General features: G+C 33.5%; 1 protein-coding gene across 4 annotated transcripts in view; it reads right to left on the reverse strand.

Moving 5' to 3' along the window:
* The window catches only part of BBX (BBX high mobility group box domain containing), a 278,279-nt gene that overhangs the window by 138,085 nt on the left and 120,143 nt on the right, over positions 1-20,051 (reverse strand). For 3 of the 4 annotated variants that reach the window (XM_063098086.1, XM_063098080.1, XM_063098070.1), the window contains exon 4: positions 7,654-7,770. The exons of the other annotated variant lie outside the window; for it this stretch is intronic. The gene's annotated coding sequence lies outside the window, so the exon portion shown is untranslated. The remainder of the gene's footprint in view (positions 1-7,653; positions 7,771-20,051) is intronic. 4 annotated transcript variants of the gene reach the window in all.

Raw genomic sequence — 20,051 nt, forward strand, 5'->3', positions numbered from 1 at the left:
TCACTGAGTGTCAGTACCTACTTATTCAAATCTCCAACCCCTTCTATATAATAGGTTTTTTTTAAAACTATAAAATAATTACTAATAATTAAAGTGATGACCAGCCTCCCATTAGAAAATAAACTTCACTCTATTTCTTATTAATTCAGTCAAGTGCACTAAACACTTTTGCATTTGCAATGCAAATATGAAAAAAAGTTTTCTAACTTTCAATGAGGAAGAAAATTAAAGTAACCAAAACTCTTCTTTCCTAAACATTCCAATTTATTCTATAATTTTTATTCTTGGAAACTGAGATATTAGTTTCATTTCTTTATATACTAAAATTACTATTTGGTAGAAAATATCATTTCTTACTAAATAGATATAAAATATACTAAACGACCTAAACTTTGTTAACTGACATTTTTTCTAAATTATCATAAAAGAGCATTTTCTCAAATGATAGGAATGAGAAATAGTTAAATCTAGTTAGTTAAGTCTAATACATAACATATGATTCAAACTCAAACTCAGGTGTACTAATATATATATAAGTATGTACATAAGAATACACATGAATACCATCCTAATTTGGATCCACTTCATAATTCTTCTTAAGTAATATATGACAAAAAAATAAGGGATAAAAAATTAATCTGTTCTCCATTTCCACACTTCAAGAGTCAGAGAAGGGGAGTGAAAAGGCTTGGACTTGGCAGTCACACAGACCTGGCTATGAATTTTGAGCACTACTAGCTGTCTAATCTGAGGGTATCCACTCATTTATCTATAAAAGGTTAGTAACTACTTCACAGGATGGTGAGAATAGAAACAGATGATAAATGTGGAAAATCCCCTTTAGAGTGCGTCAAATATGCTGCCTTAAATATTTACTTTAAAACTGCAGATTTCCTTACTTCTACAGACTCTTTGACACCGTTTCAACACAAGAGATTACAGCAGCTTCTAAGTGATAATCTCCATTGCAAACTAATCTATCAGATTTATCTCCAATCATGCTTTGAGCCTTTCACTCCCTGAATTCAAACCCTTTAATGGCCCTTCATAGTCTACTCCTAGAATTTAATTCCTTAGATTGGTATTCCACATCTTTTTTGTGTACCCCCACACACCCCAACCCACACACTCGAAACCTGGCCCCAAACTTCCATTGCCTTTCACTATACCCCAGAAGATGTATTCAGGACCTAGCTCCCTGCACTTGGGTGCCTTTTTCTTTCTTTCTTTTTTTTTGCTTCTTATAATTTGCCCAGAGATCCCTTATTTAAAATGCTCCTCTCTCTTCTCCATGCAAGTCAAATATGATCCTAGGCAAAATAACATCTCATTCCTCCAAATTTCTTAATTCCCTACAGCATGAGCCATAAACTGCCCTGTGATTCTCTTATATTATTGTCTCAAATGATTATTTTAAATCTGTGACTCTTAGCCCTCTTATGCCTCCACTCCAGATACATCATCATCATCATCATCATCATCATCAGTAGTCTCTTAATTACAGTGAGTCTTAAATATAAAGACTCTGTTAAAGATCATAGATTTAAATTCTATAAGTTAAACTTGTTGACAGTTCATCCTTTCGACAACTCTAACCTCTGAATGCAGAAGAGGGTGATGAGGGTACGTGTCCCTTATTGGTCCTTGAAGTCCTCACACTAGTGTAAAGGAAGAAAAAGAAGAACACAATCCCATCAATATTTCACCAACCTTAGCAAGTACAAAGAATAAAAGAGCCAGATCTCTGGATGAAAACTGTCCTGGAAGCCATTTAAATGCAAATAATTTTAAACAAATCAACAAAAGTCTCTGACATATTTTTAAGTTTGAAAAAAAAAAAAAAAGAAACATACTCAAATTAATCCTTGATTAAGCTCCAATCAGAGCGAAAGAGCCGACTGTCTTGATGATTCGTAATCCTGAAAGATCAGCTGACTGGAAGTCTCCATTCAGTGAAAATCAGACCTACTCCTGCCTTGGCACTGAGATCTAGAAGTTCCTTGACTGAGAGTTCCAGAGAGCTGACTTCCAGGTCCAGCGGGGTTCTTAGCAGTTGGACGGTTACTAAGCAATTAAAACGCAAACTCCATGTTTACTGGGCAGCTCGAGGCTCACAGAAGTAACACTACCGTCTACCTAGTTATAACAAATGCACATCCTAGGTTCTGTATAAGAGTTAAGTAACAGCAAATAAGTAAAAATGGATAAAAACAGAAGCCAAGATTCCTCCTAGCTCAAAACAGATCATAACCTAAGGGCAATGATGCCATCATTCAAATGACAGACAGTGCTTGGCTAGCACAGGGAAAGGGAGTAAAGTGTCTACTGGCTGAGCACAAAAGAAACATACAGATTCTGAGTAAGATTCAGTGGGAGGAAACAGTTTGGTACATACACAGAAGAAAACCATATTTAGTGATCTTCAACAACACAATGATGTCTAGGTGAGCTTCCTAAAGAGATCCCAATTCCTCAAAACAAGTATCAATATTAAAGCACAGCTGCTCTATTTTTTTGTTCCATTGTTTTTACAAAAAAACTCAACGATTTATTTTTCAGATTTAATAAAACCTAGTCAGCCTTTTAGAAATGTGGATTTTACAGCTAAGATAATAAATGGTAATATACTAGGAAATTAACTTCGGGAAAGAAGATCAATTGCTCACTTCTTTTTCCTCAAAAGTACAGACCCATTTCAATATTTTACTGTTTTCTTATTCAAATATAAACTCCCAGACAAAATGAATATTGCTATATATAGTCACTTCGCAACTCCTGAATTTGAATGAAGCTATTTGGAACTATTTTAATAAAATGCTTTTTAATAGTATAGATAAATCTATTTTTGGTATAACGATTTGAATAATTATATAAAACTCAACTTTGAGCTTAATTTTTTATATTTATTAGCAACTTTGCTGTATAACAGATGTAAAATAAGAATAAAAATTAAATATATAGTCCAAAATTTATTCTCAATTTAGTACTTAAAAAACCTTTTCCAAGTTAAACCCATTCAATCCAGAATGTCATAAATGCATATCCTAGGCTTCTCAGAAGGAAAGTTTTGTATCACATGTTTACATATTTATAAATTGTTCTACTGTATTTAAGGATGATCCAACAAATTTTTTTAACACTATAGTTTATTTTTAGTATTTGCTGCAACTTAAGTCATTAGAAAATATACAGCTCTTTCAGAAGACATTAAATTAAAATAAGAATAGCAAATGAGTGTTGTAGGTTTTCTGAAGCTCTTTCAAGCCTGTCTAATAAAATACTGTGAATTAATACTACAAATACAACTTTTATCATTGATAATTTAAAATATTAATGTGAATATTTAACAGATCAAACCTTTTACATTAATCAAAGACATAATATAAGAGTGGGTACAGCCAGCATTCTCCTATCAGTAAAGTTTTCATGTCAGGTAATTTCTCCCATTTTTCCCTTATAAGCATAAACGGATATTCTTCTCCTTGCATTCCTGAGGAACAAAAAGTAATCTGTTCTCCTTGAGATAGGATGGTATTAACTGTTTCTTTAGAGAACTGAAAACCTGTCATAATATGTTTTCTCAGAATTTTGTCAAGTAAGCAGTTAGGAAGGGTGAATTATCACAAACAGTCTGGCTTCTTGTTCCTCATGGCTGTATAGGTCCGTGAATCTTGGGTGTTTTATGTGTATAGAGGCTGGGGGTAGAAGGTTAACAACTAGGCTTTCAATAATACATAATTTAACATTAAAAACAACTAGAATTATTTTTTAAAATTCTAAATTTGATTTAGAATTAAGGTAATGTTATTAAAAATAAATCCTTGATTAAGGAAGGTTCCCCCTTTTTCATTGAAAAATTCTCTTGCTCTATTCTCTTAGCCTAAAATTTGCCAGACTTACATGGGATTTTCATAAAGCAGATCCTTAACATCATGATGAGATTAGATTATTTTGTGTCCTTAATAAAGGGCAGAGGGAGCCTACTGACCTTGGTTAACAGTTAAATATATACCTCACTGGCCAGGACTCTCAAGAGTGATTGGCAGTGTTTACAATCTATAGAGAGTTAAGACAAAATTGTGTCCCCTGCTTTTTGTAACCTGATCTCTGGCATCTTTTGCTTTCAGTGCAGAGTTCAGAGGCAAACACAAAATGAATCGTGGACAAGTATCATGTTTAGGAAGTACTGGTCATGTGAGAATTTGAAGAATAAGATAACTTCTTGAAAGTGGTTGTAGCATTAACCCATCCTATGTTAGAGTGGGAGTCTCTGCAATACCAAAGGAAGACTCATTGAAGGTAGCAAGGAAAGGAATTCAGGCCCTCACTCACCATTTAGCTGGAGTTGAGGTGTCTCTAGCAGAGGAACCAAGGCAGAAAGGATGGAACAACTTGACTCCAGCATTGGATGAAAACAGATCCACTGACTCCCCAAAAAAGGGCCCAACAGAAAAAACAATACTGACAGAGATGGTAACTGGAGTGTGAGAAAAGACATGGGGTTAAGTTGTATATCAAATAAGAAAGAGTAGGACTAGCTGCCCTGGTTACAGCTGTAGAGTTGGGGGAAGAGAAGGAGTATCAAGAGCGTAAAACTCAAGCTTTTGTGCTGAACAATGCCTGGGCTGCCTGATGGATAAAGTTGGGAAGCCAAAAGCATTCATTATACTTTCTCAAAAAAAGATAAATGTATTCTTTCTCTAGAACAAATCAACCCTAAAGAACAAAGAGAGGAAGGAAAGTCAATGTATGCTCCACTTACTGGGGTTATGAGAGACAATAACTGGCAGGTCACTGTGACACTGCTATGGGCCTGAAGCCCAGTAAGGTAGTGGTACCCACATAGTAAGGAACTACTTTTCATTTCAATTAGAAGATAGAACACAAAATGTTGGAGTCAAAAGGAATGATATAGATCACTGGTCTACCACTCTCATTTTTCAAAAAAGCAGACTGAAGCTCAAGAAGAAATGACTTGCTTATAGTTTAACAATACTATTTATAAACAGAACTATTGATAGCACTCATGATTTTTTCCCAGTGCTTTTAGGGAAATTATTATCACTAAGAAGGGGAAAGGCATTTTTGTGATTACTGCATTTACATCTTTCCTCTCGACATTCAGTGAGTATCTATTGAATAGTATATACTAGGCAACAGGCTGGATCCTGATAAGTCTTCCCTGAAAAACCTCAGAAAATAGATGTAGCAGATAGTGGCAACAAGCTTGTAGGAAAAATATTGAGATCAATCAACTAAAATTAGGGACCACCAAGTATGCGTTATGAGGGTAGAAAGAACTTTTGATATTAAAATTGGAATGGAGTGTACAAGTATAATCAGATACTGAAAGACTCATTGGCTAAGAAAAACAAAAGTGGGTGAAGGACAGAAAAGAGTGGCAAATATAACTGGATTAATTTACTCAAAGCCTTTGGAACTCTTGCAATGCAGAACAAAACACGAGTTGATCAAGTCACTGCAGTTTGCAAACAGTCCTCTGTGAGTCACTCTTTATCTCAACTTGAATTAAAAGAAAGGGAAAAGAAATCAGTAAGAGATGTGTACATTTTTCTGCACAAACTGTCTTTAGAAGTCAGAAACAGCTGAAAATATCCATTTATCGTAAGAGGACATTATATTATTATAATATGGTTTTCTGGAAGAAAAAATCCTTAGTGAGCAAACGTACCCAGCTACTCTTCAGGATGTCTAGACATAACTAGGTTTGAGAAAAGGTGCAAGTGACAATTGGAAAACTGACAGAAATACAAGCAGCTGCTGCAAAGAATAAAACTAACTTTTTAAAAAAATGAGTCATCTGGGTTACTGTTAAGATGGTGTTATAGGCAACTAAAAAAATCCTTTCCTATTTAAACTTCTACCCAGACACAGTAATATTCATATTCATACAGAGGACGATTCATAAACACATGGAGAATATGTTACACAGAAATCTAGTAATTGTAAAGAACCATAGGAAATAAAGAAAGGGAACACTTACTACTATTAGTGGGAGCATAAAGTGTAACAAGTTCTATGGAAATCCGTTTGGCATTATCTCCCAGAGTCTGAAGTTGGGCATTCCCTTTTGACCTAGCAGTTCTACTCCTGAAAATATATTCTAGAGAAGCAGCATGTACATAAAGAGGGCATATACAAGACTCAAGGTTTTTTCCCCTGCAGCTTTATTTCCAGTAAGGTGAAAAATGGGAACAGCCTAAATAGCCATCAAAAGAAAGTAAATTAACTGTGGCATTTTCATACAGTGGAATACTATACAACTATGACCATAATGAGTTACAAGTATAAGCAAGGAGGCTCTGACAAATATGATGTTAAGCAGGAAAAACAGAAATTGCAGAAGAAAACATAGCATTATATTATTTATATAAAATTCAAAAACAAGCAGAACTTAATATGGGCAGTACATAAATATGGAAAAAACTATAAAGAAAAACATGGAAGTAACAAGTTTAAATAGAGGATTATGGTGAGGGGGTAAAGAGATATGATAAAATCTGGGCTGGGCACACAGTAGGCTACAAAATACTGGTAATGTACTATTTCCTAAGTTTGTGGTAGGTACTCAGTTATTCATGTTAATGCTACTCTTTGTACCTTATTTACATGTTATTCTTTGTATATACTACGAGGTTACTTCTATTTTAAAGATGCTTTCAGAAATAACACTATATTTAACAAACTATTTTAAAGGTATTTTTAAGAATCTGCAAATAACAAGTACCTAGCATGTACTCAAGACTTTACAAAATTATCTCTTTTAATTCACACATCTCTTTGGGGTAAATAATTTCATCCTTAGTTTACATATGAGGAAACTGGGATTCAATGTTAAGTAAATTGCCCAACATTACACAGCTGGGATTCAAACCATATCCAACTCTGAAAACCATGGTGCATCTAAGTAGGACTGCCTAAAATACAACAGCAAAAATAAATTTCCAACATGAAAATAAAACAGATTTGATATACTACAGTTGTAATTCATCTTAGCATTTAAAATGCATCCCCGAATCATGTTCTAAAAGTTTTATTAATTTTATATCATAAGTACTTCGCTATTACTTCATAATCATAATTAAACCTTAAACTATAAATTCTAAAACTGGCAACAGACATCAATTATGTTTATGGAAAGTCTCAATTTGGCTGTACTTCTTTTCATAATCTGAATTTCTCCAAGACTAGAAGCTTAAGGAAAGTTAGCTGTTGGTAGGCTGAAATTTAGCAATCTCATTCACTACCCTCCCATCAGGGATTCACTCACAGGCAAGCAAACAGGCTTGCCAAGCCCTGCAGAAATTACTTCCACCCTCTCCCCTCTTCAAACCACCTTCAGAACCTATTTTAAACTCATGCAGGAAACTTGATTAATGCCACCTGGCTTACTCTACTCCATTATAACCCTGGGCCCCGTCAGCACACATACAACACAACTCATCTATACACTTATTTGTCAGCTTTCTAATTTGTTGCTGTTTTTGTTTGCATGCGTATACAACCTGCAAGAACCACTGAGAAGATTTTACAAGTTTTTTTCTTCAGTGCTGTGCCCTAACTTCTTCCTCCAAGGTACCACCAACAGTGCTCTATGAACAGCAGTCACTTAGTAAATGCTGATTGACTTACTACTGTGGAACAATTCGCCTCTGGTATTTCTCAATATCCCAGTGAATCCTCCACATCTACAACATGCTGGAGATGATAACAGGTACCGCTAGAGGCTTGGGGTCTTCCTGAGAGCGCCTGGGACAAGAAAAACACAGAGAGAGACCAGAGACAGTCAGGAGAAACACAGAGAGAGGAAACATGGAAATAAACAGAGGACAGCAATACAGAGTTGAGAGGAGCAAAAGAGTCAGGACTTATGGAAAGATTAAGCAGCCAGAGAAACTCAGAGACAAGGAGGAAGTCAGCAATCTGCACTTGGGTTTTGGTTTTGAAACCACATTTTTTATACTATTTACTCATGCAATAGGTGTCCTCATGTTACTAAATTTATGATATAATCAATCATTCCAAAGTTATTGCTAAGGTTTTTCTGAGCTTATATTTTTATCTATTAAAATTCACCTTTACAAGTTTTCATCTTCAGAAATATATGTACACACACAACCCTCAAAACAACCCAGTTCAATAAGGAAATATTTTTTCCAATTTAGAAAATGGAGTTCAGAGAAGTAATCTGACTTGCCCAAGGTCACAGCAAGTAAATGATAATGGGACACCAAATCTTCTGATTCCAAAATACAGTGCTTTTTCTAATATCCTATGCTGTCCCCACTAAAAATGGATACTATATAAATCCAGTTTTTATAAAATAAAATTCAAACTATACTCAATTAGGGATAAAGTTTTCTATCTTATGGGACACTGAACTAATCAGGTTACTCACAAGGACATTTAAAAATATATCAGAAAAAATAAATCAGGATAAAAATATATCAGAATAATAGAAAATTTAGAACAGAAATAAAATTGAGAAGTCACTTGACAAAATTTTAACATTTAAAAAAGGAGATAGAGTTAGTTCATTTGCTCTTACAACTTCATAATTTCAAAGTCTTAATGATTCAACACTCATCTGACCCAAAAGATGAAAAGATGCTCCGAATTTCTATGAATTCTTAGAGCTAGTAAGGGGCTGTTCTTTCATACTATCTCACCTAACGTCTATACTGCACTCCAATTTCAGGGCACTCCATAGAGTAGAAATGATTTAGCGCACCACTATTTGTAAACATTAGTATTTTCTCTTGAAGGATATTTAAACTCTTCTCAATAATTATGCCCTTTTGGATGCAACAAATGTTAACTGTCAGAAAAGCTCCTTTGATACAAGTGTAAGCATGTTATTGGACTTCACAGCAAGACAAGACAATAAGAATACAAAGAAATTTCTATTCATTTGTGCATCAATATATTTTCTATCATGTTCAGAAATAAGGAATTTTCAAGTAAGGCCTAAAGTACAGTACTGCTCTGCCCTCTAGTGACTGGCTAGGTTTTACTAACAACAAGCTTTTTAAAAAATTGCCTTTTGAGCAGTACTTAGGATTTTTTTAAAATTACATGATGGCTGCTTTTTTATCATTTGAGTAGTGAACAAAGAGTACTGGTCAACTATTAAGATACGATTTGTGATATGAACAAAAAGCAGGAAAGAGACTTTAGAGTTCAACAATTTCCTTCCAATGAAATGGTCCACCTAAGTACTGAAAAACAGGAAAAAAAATTAATATAATCTGCTCCAATTCTTATATTTTCATGCAGTTTATCTGGAAAGGTCAAACAATTCCATTCTGTTTCTCTGTTTAAAACCTTACAAATTTCCTAACTTTATAAATCCTAAAGGTGTCAATTCTATTACTCTGATGTTTGTGGTATTAAGATGAGTGAGGTATCAAGATGATATATCACACATAGATGAACAAGTTTCTACTAATTATAATAAAGAAAAAAATGCTTAATATAAAACTATACTGAACATAATTTACCCTTAATTGTTCAAGTGGCACTTTAGGAGTTTCCTGAACCTCAGTATCATCACTAGGAAATTCACTATCACTTCACCAATACGTGTGGAAACATTAATCAAGGATGCCAGTTAAGACAGAATTATTATATGGAGATTCACCCTAGTGCTTCAATGAAGGAAACTCCTTTCTCATAGTATTATAGGTCCCTCTTAATTTCTCCTTTAGCAAGGAACTGATGCATTTCTAGAACAGCATTTCTAATCTCACTAAACTCAGTGTACCACTTCCATGTCTATAAACTTGGGTTAAAAATAAACATTACATTTGTGCATGTGAATGTAAGAGGATACCCGAACACGTGAAGATAATCTACAGGCAGCATGGTGTTGTGGTTAGGAGCACAAATCCTATAGCCAGACTGCCAGAGTTTGACTTTCAGCTTTGCCACTTATTAGCAGTGTAAGCTTAGGCAAATTATTTTACCTCTCTGTGCTTCAATTTCCTCTTCTTAAAAAAATGGGAATAAAAAAAGGAACCTACCAATAGTAATTTCTTATATCTTGTTAAATATTCAGGTTACAATGTTGTATGCATTTATCAAAACTCAGAGACTGTACTTTTAAGATTTGTGCGCTTCACTGAATGTGGATTTTATAACAAAAGAAAAAACTTGTACATAAATGTTGAACTCTAGTTAATAATATATGTATATTCAAGTATTTAGGGGGAGGTGTAGTGATGTTTACAATTTACTTTCAAATGCATCAAAAATTAAGTTGAATTGATGGAAGATGGACAGATGACAGATAAGTAATAAAATAAAGTAAAATGTTAATGTCCAGACCTAGGTGGTGAATATATGAGTTTCATAATAAAATGTCAGGTGAAAATACAACTACTTATCAGGTTGATGTGAAGATCAAATTTATATAACAGCATTAAATATAAAGAACAGTGCCTGACCTAATCAACAATGGAATATGGCAATACGTTTTTTCACGCATTTTTCCTGAGTTGGTGAAAAGGGGGAAGAAAGTAAGGAGACACTGAGCTCCCAAATTGGGCTGAGTAGTTGCCATCAAGAATGTTACAGCTTAAATTTCAAATATATCATAAAACTGCACTGGCCATGTAAAGAAGTCTTTGAAAGTCAAAAAGAAATGGATTTGAATCCTGGCTTTATTTTTAATTAATCAAGAAGCTCAGACAATTTATTTAATGTCCTGAGCCGCAGTTCTTTCATGTATAAAATGGGAGTAATGACGTCTACATCTAAAGGTCATTGTGAAGATTAGAGGAAAAAATATGTATATACACATACACACACACGCACACACACACAGAGAGAAATTAGCACATAAAATGCAAATAACGGTTGCAGTTTTTATCATTATAAAATCATCTTGTATGCCCTTACCACCATACTCTGTAGATGGAAACAAAAGTAGCTAAGTATCTGATTCTTAGCCTAGAAACAGTATATGCAGGTGGCCCCACTACTCCAAAGAGCTTTCTAAAAGATCTTTATGAAAAGAGGAATAATCTTTATTTAAAGTATCACTATAGTTAGTGTAAGAGAAGAGTTGGCAATGACAGATAATTCATTATTCATCTCTCTGTAATGCCAATTATAATCAATATAAAGTCTTATGGGTGAGGCATTTAGGAAGTATGTTTGCTGACGACATTTTAAAGAAAGTCACTTCATTGCATTTGAAGAAATGATATCAGCACCTGGATAAACTTTGATTTTAAAGAGTCTAAGGTAATATATATAAAGACAAGAATATTAAAACTACATTTATTGAAGATGAAATCTAATATTACGTGTTAGTCTGTGAAGACAGTGACTCAACATACAGCTGAATCAAGAACTTGGCACTGAAGGGGAGAATACTGGAAACATTATAAAAGATGGCTTCTGCCTTGACTGCTCTAAAAAAACTACTTTCTCCAAAAGTACTTATATATTCACCCCTGGATCACTAACCCAAAGACCTTTTTATAGGCATTTAGATGTCTCTAAATTTTTCAGTATTGATCTTGAAACTTACAACCCCGTCTTCCACAACACTATACTCTATTGCTTTTACCACAGATATGACTGATTTTTTCTTTCAGACTTTCTTGAACAAAGAACAGGTTGGTATTTTCAAAAGTTCTGTTCTTAGGCATATCTCTACTTTCACCAATTTTCAAAATTTCAGCTCTACCTCTTTCTTAAGCTATACCTATCCTCAAGTGAACTTCTTCCAAACTCATCTCAAACTTATGACTACATCTTAAACATAACCACATGGATATATCCTCTTTGCATTTCAAATCCAGTCCATCCCAAACTTCACCTCCCCTTCCCTCAAATCAGTTTTCTACTATCTTCTTACTTCTGGTAGCAGTATTAGCACTCTTCTGAATATCTACACTTAAATTAAAAACTTAGGTTTGACTTCCTTTCAACACTTTCCACGGCTTCCTTCCCTCTTACTATCCTTCTACAGCCTCCAAATAAGTTCAGTTTTTTTTGCCAAGTTATGTAGATTAGTAGTTTTTAAACTGGTTTAGGGACAGATACCTGGAATTCATGTTCTTTGAGAAACACAGGGAAAGCTAAATTTACAATCACTAAATACACATAAGCACAGAGAGAGACGCTAAATAGTAGTAGGCATCAAGTGTTTCAGAAAACCTTCATTGAAGGAATCCTTAAAACTGAGTGCCCATTACTTTTTGCCCCGTGAGTTGGAAAAAGACTCATTTGATTTTATGAGATGAATATGTCAATCCAAAATATTTCAAGATACATCCAGAGTATAATCTTCATGTCTTTCATAGTAGTCCCATCTACAACTATAAACACCTATTAGAAGAACTAATTTCTTCTTACCTAGAATAATGCTAAAGCCCACCTAAACTAACCTTTCCAATGCCTACCTCTTTTCATTTCTAACCCATCCCATTTATATCATCTGCTCAAAAATTTTCAGTGGTTCATCTGCCTTTAGGTAGAAACAGTAAACTAACCCTGGTATTCAAGACGCTCTGAAACACTTGATGCCTACTACTATTTAGCGTCTCTCTGTGCATATGTGTATTTAGTGATTGTAAGTTTAGCTTTCCCTGTGTTTCTTAAAGAACATGAATCTGCTCTTTCAACACAGTTTCCCATTTTGACCTTAAATAAATCCTATCCAACTGGCAAAAGGAGTCCATGCACCTTTCCAGACTTCTCCTTTATTTCCTTCTCTGAGTAGTCTTCCTTGATATCCCTAACTGGAATTTAGATCTTCTTCATTACTCTTAAAGAGGTTTATTTGTATACCTCCCTCTTTCATTCCTAATTAGAGTTTGCCTTATATTATTACATTATGACTCTGACAGTATCTAACACATTGCCTTGCAATAGTAGTTCTAGTAAATATTTATTAAACAGAGAAACAAAAAATATTTATTTTAAACAAAACATTTTTCCCGTAAGATTACTGTAGGCAGTTTAGGTTCTAAAAAGAAGTAGGACATAGCTGGACAAAGATTAGAAAAGGATAATGATCCAGAGTGCAAATTCTCTTACAGGAGGGCAGGAAAGGTTTAGATTTCTTTACATACACTAATAATTGAAAAAGTACATAATTAACATGTATGAAATCTATGGTGATTACATTTTGAAGGTTTACATATTCAACTAGGAAAAAGTAAAGTTGCTATAAAAAGACCACAAACACCTACCACATACATGGTAACTTAATAGAGCAATTTTTAAAAAGAGTCAAGGTACTAGATTAACTTCAAAACAAGTTTAGATATATTAATTGTTGAGGGATATTCAAAGTTAAAAAACAAGATAGTTACTGATTTGAGGAATGGAAGACCAAGTTTACTGGTTTATGCTCTGTGCATAAAAATTATTAGAAAGTAAATACTTTCACAGAGGTAGCATTTTCTGCAGATGTAGACAAATACTTTCTTCTCTTGGACCAACTAATTGTGAAATGCTAATCCAATGACCTAAAATGAAGTAAAATTTTGCATTTCCCTTCTACTTTATAAATTAACTAGCAGAGTAAGGTCATAAATGAATTAGCTATTTAATTCAATAAAAATTATTTTTATAGTTACTGGGGTATAATAATTTAAGAAAAAAGTTCTCATAGTTTAAATTCTGATAGTTAATGAATTCTCACTTGGAATTCATACTACATCCGCTCGTTTTGTTAAAATAATTGTGGTCTTTAAAGAAAATTATATAGATTATAAAAATTTACTACTAGGCTTAAAAAATGTACATGTTGCTTGGGGTGAAAATCTTGTTAATACCAATATCATGTAGCAATAATATTCCTAAATAAATATAATCCACTGAATGAGAGATGGCTTATCTCCTAATATTTTCATGTGCTTAAGCTTTGGGCTTTAATAAAATTGCAAAATTGGTGGAGGTATAATTAAAATAAAATCAAACATCTATCACAGTTGTACAGAAAATATTTTAAAATATCTAACAATATTAAGAGTAAATATTATTTATTCCTCCTTAATTATTTAAAGCAAGTCCATCTTCAATAGACTTTTCCAACATAATAAAGACATATGCAATTTGAAGCTGGAGATTTCTCTTGTTGTGAACAGAGACAATTACAGACAGTTAAATTTCAAAGAACAGTTAAGAATCAAAAAAGTAAGAGGTCATTTTTGCCTTGTTGTCCATTTTAAGAGCAAATGCTAGCCCTTGCCATGTGCTGGGCTGGCATTACACTTTAATAATCTTAACAACTTTACATGGTTGGTATTTACCACATTTCACAGATTAAGCTTAAGTAACTTTCTCACATCCCAGTCATAGTAAATGGCTAAGTTAGGTTTAGTCTTGAGTCCATCTGACTCCACAGCCCAGGATTCTAAGAGATCACCCTACAACTCAAAAAAAAAAAAAAAAAAAAAAAAGTGATTTATTTAAATTTGTGCTCTGTAAGGAAACCTTTAAGTTTCTGCCATCCACATTAATCTACAGGAAGCAACAGTGAACATTACACAGTTGACAATCTAGAGGTAAAGATACAGATATTTATAAGCATTAGGAAGTAAAAGTTCCGAAATATTTTTTCACAGGCACATTATAAACTCCGATGTATAAAATATTCTACTACAGTGGAAATAATTGGTAAAAAGATTCTATGATTTTGATGATTAAGTAAAAACTCATAAAAAGAGACATGACTGAGACATTTTTACTATCAACAAGATATATTATAATAGTCTTATCAGAAAGATTTATCTTAATGTTCTCTAAAAAGTGAAACTCTAAGTGAATAATAAAGGCAACACCCATCATTTTTACAGGAACTAAACTTTCAAACCTGAGAACTTTATCATTCATTTAAATGCTCACTTCAAATAAATTGAAAGATGACCTGTATGCTTCCGTCCTTCAAATGGCATGACAAAACAATTGCTACAAAAAGAAGTTTGGTATTTAGGGGGTTGACAGTGGCTGCTGATTTCAGACTTTTCTCTAATGACTCTTTCATAACACTCATAAATCTATTTGATAATCTGATAATTCAAACAATGCTGAAAAATAGTAGGTATTCATAAATGATAATGAGGGCATAAACAGAATTTCATGTGCATGTCCATTCAAATGGTATGTGAATGGATAGATAGGTGTATACCACTCTGCACATGGATACACTCACATTTTATAAGTTTTACTGTCTCTCTTCCTTGCCCGTTCTTCACTGTAATTACTGTAGCACAATTTATTAGGACAGTGCTCACCAAATAAATAGTAGCTAAGCCCTGTTCAGCAGCTAGTCCCTTCACATCTGGCAGGCTCTCAAGAAACCTGCAAACTCTAAGTGCCTATGGTAATGTTTAGTACCTTAAAACATTACCTAAAGTGGAATACTTCTGCCATGAGGAGATCCTCAGTAATAAATGGCCTTATAGTAAATGTTAAACACTGAAATAATTATGTAACTTTGTAATTCATCTGTTTTTTAAGAACAGTAATATAACCATAGCAGAGGCAGAACAACCGCAAATTAAACTAAGCAGATAATAAAAGTCAATACAAAAACAAAACACAATATTTTTATCTATGATCTTCATAGATCAATTTGAATACAGAAATATCCTAAAAATACCCCTTAGAATAAAATACCTAAGAGAGGACTTTAGTCACCTTTCTGGTACATATTAACTGAATCCAGGTACCATACTGCATCTCTTAAAGCCCAGCGTGAACCAATTTGCCTACCCTAAAACTCAAAACCTTCACAAATGCTCCACTCACAGGGTCACTGATGAAGTGTTAGAGAAGCACTGTTAGAAGGCTAACAAGTCTTAACAAACACTTGCTGATTTGCTGTTCATGATGAATGAGCCAACAGGTACCCAGAAATTTTTGGCTGCTTATTTTAAGTTCTCAGGCCTGCTAACATTTATTGATTATAGGACTAACTACAAACTTAAAGGCACAAGAGAGATCGTTAATTTTGAAGAACACTCCTCTCCCTGAACTCAGTCTGGGAAAAATAATTATCTCCATATAGAACAGGGGATTCCTATTAACACCAAGTTCAACAGAATATAGGATTAATGAAATGTTAATTTCTGTAATTCTAATTTATCAAATGTTTATTGAGAAACTTCCATGTGCCAGACACTGTTTCTAGGTTTTGGGAATATATCCATTCATAAAATAGACTTTCTAGTAGAAACTTAAGTCCTTTAGTTTCTTGAAGAGATTCTAAGAAAGAATTACATGAATACACTCATATATACATATATTTATATGTATATATACAGAACATCCAGTAAATACAATACATATTCTACACTAAAATGCATGGAAATTCTGAGAGAGAAATGTTATGAGAAATTTTCCCCCTATCAGATTCATTTATTTTCCTATAATACAGATCAGAGGGAATATATAGATTTCAATATAAAAACACTTAATTTATCTAACACCTTTCAGATTAGCATTAAATGCTTGGAGTGAAGTCATGCCTCAATATATTTATACTGTCCTTAACTAGTAAATTTCACAATCAATAGATTGATCCTGCTGGTGAGAAAAAAATACATTGCTAAGATTCATTATATACAAGGTTTTTGAGTTTGAGTCATTTCACAACTGATAAATTTTACAAATGTATTTAAAATTAGTTTATACAGAAGTGTCTGTATCAAAGGTTTGTTTCCTATTGATTATATTTTCTGTTTTAGCCAAATGCCAAACCACCAGAAACTGAAATTAGTTACACAGAAGCAACACACACACAATGCCAAAGACAAAATGAAGAAAGTTACTTCAAGCCTATTTATTTCACTATTTACTCATCACCAATCCCAAGCACTCATCAACTGACTTACCTAACAGAAAAAGTATTCCACTATATAGTAGAAAGAAGTACTATACAGACTTTGAATGGATTGCAATTAGACTATCACTTGAGATATCTAAACAACCATTATCTAACAAGAGCTGATATCAGAAGAAAGAAAGAAAGAAGGGAAAAAAGGAAGGAAGGAAGATAGGGAGACAGGACAATAAACAGGTAGACATATCAGATTTAGAACTCCTTTACATCTGCTGGCATTATTTCAAATCATAATCTTTTTTTCCTGTCTGTTTACCAAAATCTTAAGTACTCATATATGCCATTTCCCTGTTTTAATTCTCAAGTAAAAAGAATACTGCCTTGAGAAGTGTGAATTGGCTTGATAAGATATAGTAAACCAAAACAGATACAACCCAGAAGAGAAACTGTCTTGTTCCTCAACCTAATTTTCAAATACATTCTCTTCCTAGAGAAAAACAAATACACATGAAAGTCAATTTTTACAGTGATGTAGTTCCTCCCTTATACAAAGCACTCTGATTCTGAAGTTCTTAGAGTGGATTCCTTTACTTGTAAGAATCTTATTTTCATGCACAGTGATTTAAAAGTGGAAGAAATACGGATTCAGTAATTTCAAATGTCTCCCACCTCAAAGGTACCAAAGATATTTTTAGAATCTTAAAAGACTAACAAACCAGAGTTCTTGTTTAGGTAACATAGAAAGTTTTTTTGTGTGTGTTTTGTTGTTGTTGTTGTTGTTGTTTGTTTGTTTTTAAACACTTTCACTTCATTCTCAGATTCAAAAAAACAACTAACCTCTGTTTTAGATGGAATTGTGACCAAAATTCATATGTTGAAGCCCAACCCCCAATATGACGAGATACGGCCTATAAAGAGGTAATAAAGGCTAAGTGACATCACATAAGGTGGGGCCCTATTCTGATAGAACTGGTGTACCTGTGACAAGAGGAAAAGACATCAGTGCTCACTCCCTCTGCATGCACACAGAAGAGGCCACATGAGCACATAGCAAGAAGATAGCTGTGGACAAGTCAGGAAGAAAGCTCTCACCAGAAACCAAATTTGCCAACAATTTTATCATGAACTTCTAGCCTCCAACAACAAATGTCTGTTGTTTAAGCCACCCAGCCTTTATTAATGTTACAGTAGCCCAAGCAGACTAATACAACCTCTAAGGATGAAGAGTTTGTATTTTTGAGGTAGTTTACTCTACCGATAATCCAATCGAACAAGTAATTGATAGTTACAAAGATGTTCCATTTATAAAGAGAAGAGCCTGAAACAATTTGAATAATAATCCACCCCCAAAATAAATTTTTATATACACATGTTACTTTACATTAAACAAATGGTCATTTAGAAACATTTCTGACTCATAAAAGATAATTTAGTACATTATACTGATTCTGAGAGTACAAGGAGACAATGTCAATAGAGAAATTCTCTAAGGAATATAAATTAATTAAACCTTTATTGAAGAATAGTAAACAAAAATCTTGAAGGAGAAATGCTGATTGTTTCTAAACCAAATAGCATTTGCTCTAATTAGTGAAGAAAATTTCAGTGAAACCATCTCCTGTTCTTGTACCTTCCCACAAGATTACATAAAATTTGATTTTTTGGAACTTGATGCTGAGCTTATATTCAGAGTGAAGGCCATACATCCACTCTTGGCCATCACTCTGTCCTTAGAACTTCTAAATTCTCAGTACAAAGAAGTGAATTATTAGATCACAGAGCTGCTAACATTTCTACAGGATTCACCCTCTCAGTGGTAAGGATAACACCATTTCAATTTCCAGTAGAACTGCAGAAGAATGCAGTTTCCTATGCATTCAGGACAATTTTTTATTTATTTTTTTTAACTTTTGGTGGGTGTGGGTGTGTTTATATATAAAGAAGGAAACACATTTCAGATATACATTAAACTGTCAGATGTCTATCAAGATATTTTATAGGGCATCAAGATTCTTGAACTTTGATCACATTTTTTTAAAATTACCATTTCTTGAGTGCTTCTATGTGTCAGGATCTGTATCAGGAACTTGAAACAATTACCCCCATTTAATTCTCACAGTCCTACATGGTAGAGTTCATTATCCCCAAACTAAGATAAAAAAAAGTTTCAGAGAGGTCAAATCTAATCACCCAAATTCTTTCAATTAAAAAGTGCCAAGTAGGATTTCTCTGAATCTAAAACCAGTGTTTTGCTGCACTGTCTTGCCTTTTAACCTTACATTATATATTAAACACACACACACACACCCCAGAGAGAGAGAGAGAGAGAGAGAGAGAGAGAGGTCTAAGCACATTCCTTTCCTCCAATCTTAAAGAACTATAAACTATCAAACGAAGCATTGCTTATATACTCCTGGATCTCTAAAACACCCTAATGTACACTGATTTGGTGGCAGTGTTAATACCTGTGGAATCTACCAAATCAATATTGGCTGAGGAGTTCTATGCACTTAGCAATTTTCTAGAGGACTTAGAAGATAACAATGCAGTCAATGTATAGTGAACATGACCTCAGGAGGAGTACCTTAGAAAACTCCTGGGATACAATTGTCAAGCTCCCTAGAGTGTCTGCATTCTTTATCTCTAGAGTGATTCTAAAAATTGAACTTAAGCAGACAAAGGCACTTGGCTATCATTATAACCAGTAAAATTATTATATTACTACTGGAAAACTATAGTATCCATTTCCTCATTTTCTTCCTATATCAAATTAGATAATATCTGTCAAAGTTACCTATTAGCCATAAGAAAGAAATTATAACATTTCCCTTCTCTAACTCTGTATGCAAACTACAGAGGATCCAGTGTGCAGTAATTTTCATTCATTTTTAAACTACTTATAAAACAGTAATGTAAGTCTATTATATATACTAGAAACTTCTACTAAATGATGAAAAAAGTTCTAAGTATCAAACTTCAAGAAATTCTTGAATTTTATCAATTCCTCATTCCTTAAAACTTGTTGCAGACAGTGTTCCATGTAACAGCAACAAAAGCATTCACGGTCATATGATATTTCATGCTAAACAGATTCATTAATGCAGGACTTCTTGGAATTTTTAATATATAATGTGCACTAAAATATATAATATATAATGTCTCTCTAAAATAGCAGCAGATAGTATTTTGCAGATATCATATTTAAAATATGAACTGTCTCTCCCTA

Source organism: Cynocephalus volans, chromosome 1, assembly GCF_027409185.1.
Source record: "Cynocephalus volans isolate mCynVol1 chromosome 1, mCynVol1.pri, whole genome shotgun sequence".
Classification (NCBI taxonomy): Eukaryota; Metazoa; Chordata; class Mammalia; order Dermoptera; family Cynocephalidae; genus Cynocephalus; species Cynocephalus volans.